The sequence below is a fragment of the Schistocerca serialis genome, chromosome 1, assembly GCF_023864345.2.
Source record: "Schistocerca serialis cubense isolate TAMUIC-IGC-003099 chromosome 1, iqSchSeri2.2, whole genome shotgun sequence".
Classification (NCBI taxonomy): Eukaryota; Metazoa; Arthropoda; class Insecta; order Orthoptera; family Acrididae; genus Schistocerca; species Schistocerca serialis.
The window spans coordinates 1,260,811,291-1,260,827,197 of NC_064638.1; the positions used below are offsets into that span (position 1 = coordinate 1,260,811,291).

Genomic DNA, 15,907 nt, shown 5'->3' on the forward strand with positions numbered 1-15,907 from the left:
TAATGGAATGTTGTCTGCTCAAAGGGCCCTTGTTTAGACTTAGGTCTTTCAGTGCTCTGTCAAACTCTTCACGCAGTGTCTTATCTCATCCTCTTCCATATCCATTATATTTTCCTCAAGTACATCGCCCTTGTATAGACCCTCTATATACTCCTTCCACCTTTCAGCTTTTCCTTCTTTGCTTAGAACGGGGTTTCCACCTGAGCTCTTGATATTCATACAAGTGGTTCCCTTTTCTCCAAACCTCTTTTTAATTTTCCTGTAGGCAGTACCTATCTTACTCCAAGTGAGATATACCTCTACATCCTTACATTTGTCCTCTAGCCATCCCTGCATAGCCGTTTTGCAATTCGTGGAAGAAGATAGCGTGGAGGGAATAAATGTTAAAGCACGCTCACAGGCATTATAAGAACTCGAGGGTCTGAACACTGTCATAAGATTTTCGCGGAGATAGATGCTCACAAGTTTCAATTACCGTAGCACAAATACAACATGTAATAGTCAAAAGCACTCTCTTGGCAGCAATCGTGGACAAGCAATCACGCAACGTATAGCGTACTCAGGAGCGACTTGGACCTAGAACTTCCATCACACATCACATGAAGTGGCGCTGCCAGCAGTGCTTCGCTGTCCAGCCGTGTTTCCATCCACCAACAGCTGCCCCGGTATCTTAAACAGGAAGCGGCCGACTCTGCAAAGTATTCGTTTATTGCCACGCCCTTAGTGTCCACTTGACGACCGGGCAAAACACAGGTGCAACAATGATATCAAGTATCTGATCGGCGCCGGAATCAAATCGAGCCGTCACATGGCTCATTGAGATTGAAATTCAGGACACAGCACTGCAATGATAAGATTTGCTACTGAGCAATGGTAAGTTTCGCTGATGACTTCGATATCCCTAGTGAAAGTGGGAAAGAACTGCAGGACCTGCTGAATGGACTCAACAGCATAATGGACACATCCTATGTACTGAGCGCGTTTACGGGAGTAATGAGTAGTAGCAGAAATGAAACTATCGATAAAATGAACTGCAAACTTGGAGACCACAAAGCGGACGAAGCGAAGGAATCCTATTGTCTTGGAAACAAAAACACACATGATGAGCAAAACAAGAACGACATAAAAAGCAGACTAGTACAGGCAAAAATGGAGTTCCTGGCCAAAAGAGGTCTACTTCTATGAAACGAATGCCTTAATATGGGGAAGAAATTTTTGAAAATATAAATTTCCAGCACTACATTGTACGGTAGTGAATCATGGACAGTAGGAAATATGGAAAAGTATTCGAACGGCTTGAGATACGGTTCTATAGACTGATGTTGAAAATTAGGTGGACTGATAAGTTAAGGAATAAGGAGGTTCTCTGCAGAAACAAAGCACAGAAATCGCATTTCAAATTCTGGTCAGTTTAACTGAAATAGGAAAAGAGCCTTAACCAGTTTCTTGAGGAAAGTAGCATGCAGCAGACTCGTAGGAACGAATTTAAGGCTAAGTCGGAAGAAAACTTAAGTAGAAGGAAAAGAGTCCTGTTGCTAGGTAGGCATCAGAGAAGGGGTGTAGCCCAGATGCTAGAGCTGTAGCTAAGTGTAAAATACCAGGTCACAAGCATTGTGAAAGCTACTGCCAATCTGTCAGGCGACAAAGAACACAGAGGACTTGTGCAGAGACTTCGATGAAAAAGACCAGTGCACAACAGATCTGGCTGAGGAAATATTTCGACATTGTGCTACCTGACAGACGAGAAGAAAAAGAGAGTAGTTTGTTGATATTTCATGTTAAATGTCTATAACAGGAAAAATTAACTACGATCATTATTTGGCTGTTTCAATATGGTTTTGAAACGTCCCCTTAGAAAAATTATATATATATATATATATGACTGTGCTTAAACTGATACACAATATTTTTAGCGCAACGCAATCTGATTTTCAATAATCTCTACAAGAAAATGGCCCTGACTAATATTAACCTATACGTTTCACAAATCACTTACCTCACAAAAATCTTCGTTACTCGAACTACTGCAATACGGCGAGCGCCACTACTGCCAGCTAAATAAAAGATTCAAATTACGGGAGGCACTAACTACTGATAGGCATAGTTAGCAAATGAAAGATTTTAATAGACAACAAACAATGTATTTACCTCAATAGTCATCAAAAGTCATAATATATATAGCAGTTCATGACATCCAGTCTTACAAATTTCAAAACTCCCCATTTCTCTCCCCACATCCACCACTGCTGACGGCTCACCTCCAACTGCGCAACGCTACGCGCTGTTAACATCCAGCTACCCAACACTACAATGGCCAACAACAATGCAAACCAGACACAGACTGGACCCAGCACAGGCAGTGATTTTCATACAGAGCGCTACGTGGCGTTACCAATACAAAAACCTAAACAGCCTACTTACAGTTTCAGTAATTAATTTTTCAGCCTGCGCGCGACAAGGAAGGAGGACTCTGATTGATAACATTTTTGTAAATAGTGGTGAACCTGAAACAATGTTTACCAAATTGTTTGTGGACTTTCTCATCACGATGCACAATTAATAGAAATAATGTAGTACCTTGCAGGTCTGAGGTATATTCATACAAAGCAGGAGGCTTGCTAACTACGCTAGAAGTAAAAATAAGCGGTGTGGGATCAAGTATGTATAGGAAGAGATGCTAATGTGAAATTCAGTACATTTCACACAAAAATTGTGTCAGTATTTGATGGAAGTTCTCCTAAAAAGTTATCCAGAGAGCCCATTAAAAAATTAAACCTTAGGTAAATAAAGAGATTAAAATATTATGTCAGAGGGAAAAGAAGATTCATTGAGGCCAGAACAAGTTAAAATCAGACGTTACGTGCATTCAACAAAAACGCTGTAATATTTCCAATGGGTTAAGTAAAATGCTAGATGCCTTGTAAGGTTGTCACAAGCATACTATTATGCTGTTCCGATTTGTGATTAATCAGGTTTGAAGATGATCATTCCATGTGATCGATAACATTTATCAAGCGTGGCTATTTGCAACTGCTTTGTCGAGTGGAGTACTTAATACCTAGATATAACTTGTAATCCATTTCTGAGTTTCAGTTTTGAGAGAGCAACTACAAAACCTGTAAGTAAATAGATTCCCAACTAAAGTGCATATATAATCTTCACACAGATGTATATGGTACAGCACCTGAAAATGTGAATTAGTTTCTGAAAAATAATAACGTAATTAGTGCTATATATTTGTATTTTTTTACTATCCAGTAATAGGCATATTTATAGAGCCACCATTTCACTACGAACTTTGACAATAAGCCTATTTGCTGCAGTTCTTTCTTTGAGATACACATGCAAAAAGTCAGCAAGGGCGAAAGAGTTGGAGATTAATTAATTTATGCATTAGCAGGCTTCGCCGGGAAAATGCTGTTGCTCTGAAGGCGGGCGACGCCCCATATTTCTAGAAGTCAGGAAATCAATTGTAATGCAATGCCAGTTACCTTTCCTTCACCTGCAGGGCGTCAGCGCCTAATAGTGCTGTTTCTGCGTTTTTGGATGAGATGCCCCGTCTTTTGCGAGAACTTAACTGTCCTATTACACAGCGAATCTACAGTACGCTGAATCATTTTTATAGTTTCTTTTGAAGCATTCTTTACCAGTAACGATACGGCTCGAGGCACATGTAGGAAAACATATGGTACGTCCTCAAGCCCAGGTTTGCCTGTCAGCGCAATACGCGAAAATACTGATCTTGTCCTCAACTGGGGTCCTAAGACCACAAGTATACTCTCTGAAAATTCCTCGTTTGTTGGATGTCAGTACATTAACTTTTAAAAACAATCAAGTTATCATGAGCATATTTTCTAATGAGACAAACAAACATCACATTAGCTTAGCCAACATGGCCAAAACTTTGACAGTATAAAAGTCCTGCAGTTACTGATTATTCTGCGTAAGGCGGCACTATTCAAAAACCTCATTATCTAAGTCATTATTTACGAGTCAAATGACATTTTGACTGTTGGCAGAAGACGACACTAAAACATAAATAAATAGATTACAATTTTAAATGGTCTCTCTCGCAGAATCCCAATTCTTTTGGTGTGGATTCGCTGCTAACATCTACATCTACATGGTTACTATGCAATTCACAATTAAGTGCCTGGCAGAGGGTTTATCGAACCACCTTCAAGCTACACCCCTATCGTTCCACTGTCGAACAACGCGCGGGAAAAATCGAACACTTAAATCTTTCCGTGCGAGATTTGATTTCTCTTATTTTATTATTATGATCATTTCTGCGTATCTAGGGCGGGGGGAGAGGGGGGGGGGGGCGGCACAAAATATTTTTACACTCTGAGGGGAAATTTCATGAGAATGTCCCGCCGCAGCGAGAAACGTCTGTTTTAATGACCGCCATCCTAATTCGTCTGTCATATCCGTCGTACTCTGTCCCTTATTTCGCGAAACTTTTTCAATATCCTCCGTCATTAATATCTGATGCGAGTCCCATACCACATAGCAGTACTCCAGAAGAGGGGAGACAAGCGTAGTGTAAGAATTCTCTTTAGTAGATCTGTTACGTTGTCTAAATGTTCGCCAATAAATCGCAATCGGTGGTTTGATTTCTTCACAACATTATCGATCCTATTAAATTTATTCGTAGTTGTAATCCCTAAGTATTTAGATCAGTTTACAGCCTTTAGATTTGTGAGTTTTGTCGTGTAACTGAAATTTAGCCGATTTCTTTTAACACTCATGTGGATTACTTCGCACTTTTCATTATTTAGAGTCAATTCCCACTTTTTACACCGTACAGATAAATTGTCTAAATTGTTTTGCAATTCGTTTTGATAATCTGATGACTTTACAAGACGGTAAATGACAGCATTATCTGCAGACAGTGTAAGAAAGTTGCTCAGATTGTCTCCTAAATCGTTTATGCATATCAGGAACACCAGAGAGCCTACAACACTTCCTTGGGGAATGCCGGATATACTTCTGCAAGATACTTCTGTCTTACGCGATGACTTTTCGTCAATTATTATATATGAATGAAAGACAGTATTAGTAACAGAATACCCGGAAACAAATAGTCTTCGAGTGTAAATTTGTTTATTCAGTTCAACTGGGCTGAATAAACGAATTTGCAATGAAAGACTGTTTTGATTTCTATGTAGTCTCAAACACTGGATCATGTCAGTAACTGTTCTTCTTCTTCTTCTTCTTCTTCTACAACTACTACTACTACTACTACTGCTGCTGCTGTGTCGATTACTCGTCCTCCAAGATCAATGACAATCAGTTCATGATCTATCGACTGTCCATGGGTTTCCTGAATATCGATTCTGTGCTCAATTCGAGCCACTAGCTTAAGCTGTTTAGCTAGGATAATCTTATACTACGTCTGACAGCAATATTTCTTTGTAGTCGTATTAGTTCCAACAGTTTGTATTCGTCGTTGCGCATTATATGGCCAAAGCATTCAAGTTTCTTTTTCTCTTCACGGTTTTGAGGATTTCTAAACCTTTGCTCATAAGCCACAGCAGTGCCACATTAGTGGCTTTATCTGTCCATGGTATCCTTAACATCCATCCGTACTCCCACATTTCAAATGCCTTTAGTTTCTCTCCGAACGTTGCGATGGGTGTCCATGACTCAATTCCATAGAGTAGCATAATGGACAAGTAGTCGAGTGCGACGTACAGTAGTTATTCACGGCCAGTCAGAACTTCTTTCATTTTCTGGAAAGAACTTCTGCATTGTGCAGTTCTGCAGCGAATTGTTTGAGAGATGTTCCACTCATCACCGATCCGACACCCCAAATATTTATACGACGGAAGAGAGCCCTGAATTTCATCTCGGTTTCTGCTGACAAGATTCATTTCGTCTACTTGTTGATTAAACCTGACCCAGTGGCATTGCTCTCTTCAAAAGAAACAGCGTTTAACTCCCTGCAGATCTTTCAACATTGTTGTAAGTAAGAGTCATCATCAATCTGAGATTATTGACGACTCCATTAACTTTCGCTTCGTGGTAGTTTCCATCAGAGGGAGCTCTACAGGGCAAAAACTGTAGTGGAAGATAGAGATTGGAATAAATCCAGCAAATAGTGGAGGACGTAGGTGCTAATGTGAGATGAAGAGGTTGGCACATGAGAGGAATTCGTGGCGGGCCGGATCAAACCAGTCAGAAGACTCATGACAAAAAAAAAAGAGATAAACATCGCAGCATCGGTGACTCAGCACCTAAAGACTGAGTAATGCCTCTCTTGCCACAAAACCACTCCTGAATACAAACTGAGCGTCTCCAGTACACTCCTCGCATTTACGGCATATTCTCATATGCAGTATTTCAAGGAATTGCTTCAGGGCACGACTGTTTAAATTGATCATTCCGTAGTCATTCACCTGCATTTTACATGTAAAAGTTGCTTCGGGTATTAAAATCTTCCTGTGATGAATGTCCGAGAGGTAATTAAACTTTTAATGTGGAGAGGTTAATTTAGTATTAATTAAAATACTGCCCTTTCCTTACATTACAGTGCGTGTACCAAGATATCATATCATCGATCGTTGCCTGCAATGGAACATCCACTCTGATATGACGTGTAATAAAACTGATGTAATACGACACGCGCAGATTACCACATGTCAGGTGCGATGTATCAGCTTAATGAAGCAGTCCATTACAAAGCCTGTGACGTCACTGTGACGTGGGTGACCTGCTGTCTTCCAGTAAATGTTAATACGGTTTGGTGTGTACACAAAACTGAGAACTGAACGTCAGTATTAGATTTAGTCGTTGATATCCGCATTAAGTATAGACAGTTATTGTGTCTGGGATGATATTAAGTATAAATAAATCAAACTTAATGTGGTGTGAGAATTATGCTACGTTCAATAGAAATTTAACTGGAAAAATGCTTAAATGTAGGTTATAAGCCAACGACATTTCATTCTATATGCACCAGTTAGTAATCGACCTCGTAGATGGAAACAATCTAATTTGTTTAAATTATTGGAATCCAGCAGAAGCGTGTGTGACTAGGGGCAAGACAGAGAATATAAGAGACTTTTGGAGGAAAGAGAAAAGCAACATGAATATGAAGAGTTAAGATGGTCAGTCAGTCGTAAGTGACGAAGGGAAAGCTGAAAACTCGAAGGACTTTATAGCAAGGTTATGCAAGGCAAATAAACTGGAAGACAATATTATAGGAAGGGAAAAGGAAGCAAATAAAGATACGATGGGAGATACGCAACTGCGAAAAGAATGTGGCATGGCACAGATATACCTAAGTGTGCGAGATATCAGACTGGCGAAGCACCTCTTACTTCAAGAATAATGTAATAATTCCAATTCCAAAGAAGGCAGGTTCTGAAAGATGTGAATACCACTGAACCATCAGTTTAATAAGACATGATTGCGAAATACTGAGTGAATTATTTGTAGAAGAATAGAAAAACCGGTAGAAGGCGACCTCAGAGAAGATTAGTTTGTATTCCGGAGAATGTAGGAACAAGCAAAGCGTTGTTGACCTATCGCAGGAGACTCATAGAGAGCTTTAGACATTATTGATTGGAATATTCTCTTTGAAATTTTGTAAGTAGGAGGGATACAATACTCTGAGCTAGCGGTTATTTACAGCTTGTACAGAAAGCAGATTACAGTTATAAGAAACAGACAAAAAATGGTGCAGTGTCTCAGAAGGGAGTGAGACAAGGCTGTGGCCTTGCAAAATAACGGTTGCAGTTATTATTTTATTGACTGTCCTCTGACTCGTGCGTGCATATGTGAAATACCACACTGTTCCCTCAAGCTGAAAGTTTGATGGACCCACGCAAGGATGTGACAGCCTCAGCTAAAGTAATGAATTTGACCCTGTGACATTCAGTTAAGTTCCGATAATGAACACAAATTACTCGTCCTCCTAGCTACTTCTCAATCAAGTACCTCCTCAGTTTTCCTCACAAGGGCTGAGTGCACCCCGCTTGCCAACAGCGCTCGGCAGACCGGATGGTCACCCATCCAAGAGCTAGCCTAGCTCGACAGCGCTTAACTTCGGTGATCTGACGGGAACCGGTGTTACCACTGCGTCAAGGCCATTGACAATAATGCATCTGACTTACATGAATTGAATTTCGTACTTTTCATCTGACTTACTTCAACATAAATTTATCACGTCTTTGAATCTGCATTCATAAAACACGAAAATTTCAAAGATGGATAGTGATGTGTTGGTAAATGTGCCAACACCTTGTAGATAGAGGAGGCCGAAATCTAACGCAAACGGGCGTGAATTCTGGAACAGGATAAGTAGTGAATTCTCATAAGAAAAGTATGCAGCTCCTCGAATACTTATCTTTTATTTATCCTTGTGGTACATCGCTCTTGATAATACAAATAAGACTATCTTCAGATACGGTTAATGGCGCCTTGCTAGGTCGTAGCCATGGACTTAGCTGAAGGCTATTCTAACTGTCTCTCGGCAAATGAGAGCAAAGGCTTCGTCCGTATAGTCGCTAGCAATGTCGTCGTACAACTGGGGCGAGTGCTATTCCGTATCTCGAGACCTGCCTTGTGGTGGCGCTCGGTCTGCGATCACACAGTGGTGACACGCGGGTCCGACATGTACTAAATGGACCGCGGCCGATTTAAGCTACCACCTAGCAAGTGTGGTGTCTGGCGGTGACACCACAGATAGTGCTGCAACTTGAAGCACAGATGTTACGTTCACTGAATACACTTCAATTTCAACGCACAAAAATGGACACTGGATATGGTTTCAACAGTTGCTGATCACATTAAACATGAACTAAAAGCTTTATTAAAAAAAGAAAAAAGAATGAATTTAGCTGAATTACTTGACGTCTGTTTCGATACGGAGAAGGGAAATAGAAATTAAAAGGTTTCTCCGTGACTTGGGTGAACTGTCCTTCCTGAATAAGAATGAACGTGCATTACAAATGTTAACGAATATTGTGCATGCTTTAACGAGAAAGGAAAAAATAGCTATCGAACAGAAAGAAATCAGCCTGAGTATTGTCACCCACTCGACTTCCCTACGAAACAATAGCTGAACGGTACTTTACCACAGTGAGTGATTCTAGTTCAGGGTCGCGGCCACGACGACTGGCGCTGGTAAGTGTGCGTTCTGCTTATCGGTTTTCTTTGTATCTCCACAAATCATTACACCATCAGCTAGCACTATACTGTTCTATAGGGTTTGCGGCGGCGCGGTTCTTTCCGTCCCTTTACGACGAACCTGCACCTACCTGTGAAAATTGTCTCAGCATATCATCAGTAGGGAAGCCGAGCGAAACCTACTGTACTTCGACGTGAACCAGGCTGCAATTAAAATCACTAATCTACGTTTCGGGAAAAAGTTTTCACACGAAATGAAAGGTTGGAAATTCTGTCCTCAATTAATATATTCTGAAACTTGGGTGAACAAGTATCACTGCCAAGCCCGTGCTAGTCTCAGCGCAGTCACTCACAATCCCTTTCACTCACGTTAGCAAGTTTATGGTGTTGCATTTCCCGAAAACTTAATAGCTACAAAAGTACTGATTGTTTTTGATTGATAATGCTCGCCAAATACTAAGTCTATCAGTACAAAATGCAATCACAGTTTTTAGCCACCGACCTGCTCAATACGCAACGCGGAATTTATGTCTTTTCTCGTCACAAAATTCACTTAAAAATTCCGAAATTTCTACAGACCACTACATAACTCGTTAAACAATTACTTTCATATTAACCTTAATCCACACTCGCGCATCATTCATAGTGCTAAAACACATTTATAACATTTTACCTACACAAAAAGACATAATAACACTTTATGAAAATACTAGAACAGTTTATGACAAGCATTCTATTACTATAGTGCATTCCAGTGGGCACAATCGAAACTAAAATCACAGTCCTCCTATCCAATACTGTCCTCTATCGGCTGATGTATAAACTACGTGCGCGTCCAGTCTCGCGTCACCATCTGTCACTATCCAGCTCTGAGACGCATCTCCCTCTTAACTGCCTCCAAGGCAGGATCGGTATACGGCGCTACGCCTCAGGTTCCTTTATCTTTTTGACGATATTGTCCATCACAATGATGAGCAGTGGAGACCAACCATTCCCCTCGTTTGGTCTTAAATAATCTGCTCTCACCATTTCCTTATCGAACACAGCTGACACATTTTCTGTAGAGCACCTGTACTTTCTTAGTCGGTGCGTTTGGTACGATCCCTTTGGATCTTTGCACATTGTCATAGGCTTTTTCTACGCCTAGGAGGACTTGTGCAATGCTTTTATCTTTTACCAGATAATTTTAGAGTAGTGTTCTTGTTGGAAATATCATATCAGTTACACTATCTTTACTGAGATCTTCTCCAAAATCATTAATCCATGTGAAAGCAATCTTACACCTCTGTAATTTTGCACCTCGTGAGTCTTAATGTTCCCAGATATTACCAAGAGGAAACTTAACAGATAACATAACATGAAATATCTAGCGAACTTCACGTCCTTTAAGCGAGACCTTGTGTTCACCATTTTGTTCACGAAAATGCTTTCAGCTCAATCCAGTAACGTAATGTAAATTTTGCGAAGTATAACAGTCGTATCGTTTGAATATTGTGTCACGCACTGTAAATATGTAGGCTTAACGTATGCAGATTTTCTTGCCGCCCATTGTTCTGCAACAAAATTCGCCAAATGACTGCTTTGTGGTCACATTTACTCTGGGCACACAGACCTTTCCGGCTGCGCCCGCATAAACGAATATCATTTGCGGCAGTAATTAATATGTATTACCCACAACAATAAACATATTTCACAAAGGCTTAGAGAGCAGTAGTTGGCGGAAGAAACACCGCGCAATTATCCGTTTGAACGCACACAATTTCATACCGTGATAATAGAGGGTTTAATTCGCGACCAAAGCAAAGTTAGTTTGTACTTTTTTTCATATTTTTATGTACAGAGATCCTTCTATTGTGAACGTGTAGGTTAGCAACGACCCGAGTCCAAAACAACAAAGGACTTCGGGTCAGTGTCTGAGACAGTTCTACTGTGCGACAATGGTTTGAGGTGTCAAAGCAGGCACACAGTGCAGTTCATTAACAGCCGAGAGGCCCTTTGAGCCACGACGAAGCCCTGCATCAAGTGACGGATGTGTCCAAGGCGCGCACATCTTACTCGCCTCCGACTCAAATGCGACCAAGCGGACTGCAGTTATGTGACCTGGAGGACTACGCAAGTACCCGTGCATCTGTCTTCCCTGAACGAATCTGACATGATTAGAAACTACGAAATAACGCATTGTGTTGTTCAAGATGCGGGTGACCTTTTGCGTGCTGTAGTGGAACAAAAGTAGATTTCTCTGGTGTTCTCCCGTAACGTACGTGCCAGGTTTCCTAATCCTGCCAACACATTTCCCACTCGATAGTAGTAGACACCTCAGGCGAATGTCTTCGAAGAAGTAGGGAGTGCGGGAACAGTCCTCTCATTGCCCCTTTCCAGCCCCCGGCTACTCATAATCTGTGTTACTGGCCGTCGGAGAAATATTCCCTTGCTACTAAGCTTCCCTGTCAGTGTTGTTTTGTCGTGTTTCGTTGTTTACGGTCTCCCATTTTCTTTAAACTTTTATCTACAGCACCGATACCAGTGAAATAGCACACACTCTTTGTAGCCAAGAAAGATACGACTACCCATTACCGATGTTTTAACTCTTTGAAATGAAATATGTACCATGTCTAAGCAATGTATTTCAGCTGCATATATAGTACCAGTATCAGAAACCATTATTCAATAGCCGCTGATACCACATACACACACATGGAGAATTTAGATTGTCACAGGCATTAATTTAGTTGCATCAGGATACAACCCTCCATCCAATCTAGATAACGATAGTGAAAGTACCGGTATAAGAACAAACTAAATGTCCTCTACAGGCCAGAGTACTAAAAGCACCGTGATTAACAACCGAAGTATTCGAAACAAAGTTCCAGGCTTTGAAATCGACCACCAGCCTCAACTCCATATGTAAAGGAAAACTTTAGACAAAACTTGAGACAAAACTAGTTCCTAACTCTCTTACTCACATTGTCATCATTATAGAGATCATTCAACAACCAACGGGGAAAATTACATTTTGATAAGTGATGGGCGTGACAAGACGTCCTGTGAAGCATTACTAAGTTCATTCTCTGAGAAGCTGCCGGATATCTGACGCCTTTCCTATTTCCGTGGGAGTTCATCAGTGATCTGCTCTCTCACTGCTTCTGTTTACTACTGTCATGGATACCGTGACAAGAAACCTGCATAAAACCCCCCCTTGGACGTTACTGTATGCTGGTGATGTGCTACTGGCTAGTGAAGATATGAATGATGTACAATTTCAAGTCCAAGCCTGGAATGACCGCCTTGCATACGTAGGACTACGGCTCGATGTGTTGAAAACATATTACCTTTCCACGATTTAAATGACTTTGTAACTATCAGATTCAATGGTGTTGATCTCCCTTTTAATTACCTGGGCTCGACAATTGCTGCCGATGGAAATCTCAGTGCAGAAATCTTCAAAGGCCTTAGCAATGCGTGGCTCAAATGGCATTCCGTTACTAGAGTACTATGCGACATGAAAATCCCAAACAGGCTCAAATCAAAAGTATACCTATCGTTAATCCGTCCAGTTGCACTGTATGAAGCGGAATGCTGTCCTTCAACAAAGGAAGCAGAGCAAAGAGTTGCTGTTATGGAGACGAAAATGCTTAGGTGGACATCAGGATTAACGTTGCATGACCACGTCACAAATAATGAAGTTCGCAGGCTACACGGTGTTGCACCAATAGTAGGCAAAAGAGAGAAAGCCGCCTACGTTGATACGGGCATGTCTTTAGAGCAGACGAGACAACAGTGGCAAAGACTAGTTTCAACCTAAATGTAAATAGGAAACGGCCAGCAGGACGACCGAGGCAGCGATGGCTTGACATGAAGATAAGACCCAGGCCTTCATCCTGATCGGGCATAAGATCGTAAGAAGTGGCGACAACGAGCCAAAACAGCGGACCCCGCCAGCACGCGGGACATACGCTAAGGGCCGTTGGGTGGGTGACCATCCGGTCTGCCGAGCGCTGTTGGCAAGCGGGGTGCACTCAGCCCTTGTGAGGCAACCTGAGGAGCTACTTGAGTGACAAGTAGCGGTTCCGGTGTCGTAAACTGACATATGGCTGGAAGAGCTGTGTGCCGACCACATGCCCCTCCATATCCGCATCCAGTGATGTCTGTGAGCTGAGGATGACAGGGCGGCCGGTTGGTACCGTTGCGCCTTCCAAGGCCTATTCGTACGGAGTTTAGTTTAAATTAAAATGTTATGTCTGTCAAATGTTTTATATAGGGCAGGCCGGCAGGATTTTAAAAGTAGATTTAACGAACACCTGTTGTCATAAAAAGCCTGGTCAAACGGCATTCCACCTCGCTTAGCACTTGAAAGCAGCAGGGCATCAACGACCTGCGCTGAACAATCTCCATATTTTACGTTACGCTCAAAAAGGCAAGAGGCTTCATCCGCTTGAAACACTGGAAATTCTTAAACATACATACCATGCTTAACGAGCAAATGATTGGCAAAAATCAGAATTATTTCCACTCCATCATGTCAATTTTCAAAACATGTACTTAGGTGGTCTTGCGATTAAAAAACTTTAATTTTAAATGCTCTGGTACATAATTATATTCGTAGTGCAGGCTTTATCATCGCTACCACTGTTCACGCACTATGCTCTTACTACTGGTTTCAGCTACTTCAGTTACAGCCATTTATAGGACGAGGAATTCCGCCTTATGCGAGACACCTTTTTTTCTGTTTTGTTTTACCCAGCCATGCTACAACACTTTTTGAGCTATCTTCAGTGGATTATTTTCTATTTTCTTACTAGAAAGGTATTGTTACACATTAATGTTTAGCGAAACTTTTGGTACATAATATTTAAAATTGTCAATGAATAATTGTTGTAAAATATTATACATCATTTGTTCATAGTTTACAGTTGAGATATACCGAGCGAGGTGGCGCAGTGGTTAGACACTGGACGCGCATTCGGGAGGACGACGGTTCAATCCCGCGTCCGGCCATCCTGATTTAGGTTTTCCGTGATTTCCCTAAATCGCTCCAGGCAAATGCCGGGATGGTTCCTTTCAAAGGGCACGGCCGACTTCCTTCCCCATCCTTCCCTAATCCGATGAGACCGATGACCTCGCTGTCTGGTCTCCTTCCCCAAACCAACCAACCAACCAACCAACAGTTGAGATATGCATTAACGACCTGGTTCACTGTATGTTGCTTATATCATTATCTCAAAGTTCTATTTATAGCTTAATTGGCAAAAAAAATGAAATGAAATGAGTGTATGGCACCGTTGGCCGGAGGTCCCATTCGGGAAAGTTCGACTGCCAAGTGCGAGTGGTATTTCAGTCGACGCCACATCGAGCGACTTCCGCGCCGGTGATAAGAATGAAATGATGATGAGGACAACACCACACCCAGTCCCCGAGCGGAGAAAATCTCCTACTCGGCCGGGACTCGAACCCGGCCTCGTTTGCATGGGAAACGAGCACGTTACCACCCAGCTAAGTAGGCGGACATTTGGCAGAAAGAGTGGATGTATCAATTAGTTTACACGCCTTACATGATGCTATTGGACACTTATGTTGGTAGTTATTCTGCTACACAATCTACAACTTCCCGTCTGCAAACAGCAAAACGTGACTTTTTATTTCTTTCTGCTTATTATGCATTTACAAATGAGTACATATTTTTGTATGTAGCTTACGGTTTTGATATTGCAGTGCTTTCTCATATGTTGTTGGTGAAGTGAATATGCTGATTTCGTGATCGCAAGATGATTACCAGCATTTATAGTTTCATGCTTTATTAGTACTGTACCGGCAGTATCTTCTTTTTAATGTGTTTTAATAACTTGGATACCTTTTCTCCGTCTTATACGTTTTTGCATAGTTTATATTTTTGTAGGATTTCACATGTTTCTGTTCAGACCGTAGAAGTCGCTTTGGCTTTAAATTATGGCTTATACAGTTATTATACGCATTTAGATTCAAATAATTTGCGCGATCCTTTCTTGTACTGTATTTTTATGAAGGACCGGGCCCACTCGTGCGTTATAGAAATGTTCTGCATCTAAATTTTTATACACCATATCACAGCATGTTTATTATTTTAATATATTCGTAATTCAGTTGCTTAAGCTTTAATTCCTGTTATATGCTTTCGGTTAAAATTATTCATGCGTGTAATCTGTGAGAGTTTCCTCCGCTAAGATCCACGGACCACTAAGTCGAATGCTTAACTGTTTACATGCTTGAAGACTTCAACCATGTTGGTCAATTTTTACTCTTCTGTGTTTAAATGAAGCCACAATTCTGTAAGTGTGAGCCTGTCGCTGCACCGCCGTGCCTGCCATTATGCGTTAATGGAAATTAGGGTTTGCATGTTTCACTTTTCTTCTGCTATTGTAATTCTTCCTCGTTCTTTAAAGGTTTTCTCATTATTTTACATTTATTGTATAGGTATGCGCACCGTTTAGCGCGATCTTGACGTATGCTTATTTCACAGTATAACAGCAAACGCTCCTTTGATATCATTATTTCGAGCTGTGCATGATATGACCAAACTTCTGGCTATTTATTTTTTTCATTTCTCCCCTTAGAAAATCTGATGATGCCCTAGAAAGCAAGCAAGAGTGTTATTCTTCTAAATAATATTTATGCGGTTGCTGTACCAGCAAGCCTGAAAGAGTGGAAGAAATATTACACCTATTTCTCTCTCTTCTTGTAAACTTATTGTTACCATTGCATCATTTCTTCCCTCCATCCACACTTTCCTTGGTCTTCC

At 41.2% G+C, this 15,907-nt stretch overlaps 1 pseudogene; it reads right to left on the reverse strand.

Moving 5' to 3' along the window:
- Window positions 1–7,983: 7,983 nt before the first annotated feature.
- LOC126426060 (5S ribosomal RNA) lies at window positions 7,984–8,101 on the reverse strand (annotated as a pseudogene).
- Between the last annotated feature and the right edge of the window lie 7,806 nt (window positions 8,102–15,907).